The 2,050-nt window shown below is 41.0% G+C and overlaps 1 non-coding gene across 1 annotated transcript; it reads left to right on the top strand.

The window, feature by feature from the left end:
- The first annotated feature begins 1,147 nt into the window (after positions 1 to 1,147).
- Positions 1,148 to 1,255, top strand: LOC112793158 (small nucleolar RNA R71). The gene has a single exon (XR_003197865.1). It is a non-coding gene; the product is annotated as a small nucleolar RNA R71 (small nucleolar RNA).
- The last annotated feature ends 795 nt before the right edge of the window (positions 1,256 to 2,050 follow it).

Raw genomic sequence — 2,050 nt, 5'->3', positions numbered from 1 at the left:
TGCCTATGGTACAAGGTATTGAAAACTTCCCAGGATCCTGTCTCTTTTGAGGCAGTTTCTGCCTAGACAAGTCACCCAGTTCTTTGGTGAGCAAAGGAGGTTCATCATCCCAAGTCTCATTTCCAAATAACTTGTCATTTAGCTTCATGATTGCTCCAAGGTATTTAGCAACTTGCTCTTCAGTGACATACTCATCCTCTTCAGAGGAAGAATACTCATCAGAGCTCATGAATGGGAGAAGTAAGTTCAATGGAATCTCTATGGTCTCATTTTGAGCCTCAGATTCCCATGGTTCCTCATTGGGGAACTCATTGGAGGTCAGTGGACGTCCATTGAGGTCTTCCTCAGTGGCGTTCACTGCCTCTCCTTCCTCTCCAAATTTGGCCATGTTGATGGCCTTGCACTCTCCTTTTGGATTTTCTTCTGTATTGCTTGGAAGAGTACTAGGAGGGAGTTCAGTAATTTTCTTGCTCAGCTGACCTACTTGTGCCTCCAAGTTTCTAACGGAGGACCTTGTTTCAGTCATGAAACTTTGAGTGGTTTTGATTAGATCAGAGACCATGGTTGGTAAGTCAGAGGTGTTCTGCTTAGAACTCTCTGTCTGTTGCTGAGAAGATGATGGAAAAGGCTTGCCATTGCTAAACCTGTTTCTTCCACCATTACTATTGTCGAAACCTTGTTGAGGTCTCTGTTGATCCTTCCATGAGAGATTTGGATGATTTCTCCATGAAGGATTATAGGTGTTTCCATAAGGTTCTCCCATGTAATTCACCTATTCCATTGAAGGTTTCTCAGGATCATAAGCTTCTTCTTCAGATGAAGCCTCCTTAGTACTACCTGGTGCATTTTGCATTCCAGACAGACTTTGAGAAATCAAATTGACTTGCTGAGTCAATATTTTGTTCTGAGCCAATATGGCATTCAGAGTGTCAATCTCAAGAACTCCTTTCTTCTGATTTGTCCCATTGTTCACAGGATTCCTTTCAGAAGTGTACATGAATTGGTTATTTGCAACCATTTCAATTAGTTCTTGAGCTTCTGTAGGCGTCTTCTTCAGATGAAGAGATCCTCCAGCAGAGCTATCCAAAGACATCTTGGACAGTTCAGACAGACCATCATAGAAAATACCTATGATGCTCCATTCAGAAAGCATATCAGAGGGACACTTTCTGATTAATTGTTTGTATCTTTCCCAAGCTTCATAGAGGGATTCTCCTTCCTTCTGTCTGAAGGTTTGGACTTCCACTCTAAGCTTACTCAATTTTTGAGGTGGAAAGAACTTTGCCAAGAAGGCATTGACTAGCTTTTCCCAAGAGTTCAGGCTTTCTTTAGGTTGTGAGTCCAACCATATTCTAGCTCTGTCTCTTACAGCAAAAGGGAATAGCATAAGTCTGTAGACCTCAGGGTCAACCCCATTAGTCTTGACAGTGTCACAGATTTGCAAGAATTCAGCTAAGAACTGATGAGGATCTTCCAATGGAAGTCCATGGAACTTGCAATTCTGTTGCATTAGAGAAACTAATTGAGGCTTAAGCTCAAAGTTGTTTGCTGCAATGGCAGGGATAGAGATGCTTCTCCCATAGAAGTCGGGAGTAGGTGCAGTAAAGTCACCCAGCACCTTCCTTGCATTATTGGCATTGTTGTTGTTTTCGGCTGCCATAGGTTCTTCTTCTTTGAAGATTTCTGTTAGGTCCTCTACAGAGAATTGTGCCTTAGCTTCTCTCAGCTTTCGCTTCAAGGTCCTTTCAGGTTCAGGGTCAGCCTCAACAAGAATGCTTTTGTCTTTGCTCCTGCTCATATGAAAGAGAAGAGAACAAGAAAATATGGAATCCTCTATGTCACAGTATAGAGATTCCTTGAGGTGTCAGAGGAAAAGAAAAATAGAAGGCAGAAGTAGAAAATTCGAACTTATCAAAGAAGATGGAGTTCGAATTGTACATTAAAGAATAGTGTTAGTCCATAAATAGAAGGATGTGAGAAGAGGGGAAGAAATTTTTCGAAAATTAGATAAAAGATTTTGAAAACATTTTGAAAAACTTTAATTGATTTT

Source organism: Arachis hypogaea, chromosome 3 (assembly GCF_003086295.3).
Source record: "Arachis hypogaea cultivar Tifrunner chromosome 3, arahy.Tifrunner.gnm2.J5K5, whole genome shotgun sequence".
NCBI lineage: Eukaryota > Viridiplantae > Streptophyta > Magnoliopsida > Fabales > Fabaceae > Arachis > Arachis hypogaea.
This window is presented reverse-complemented; position numbering and strand designations above follow the sequence as displayed.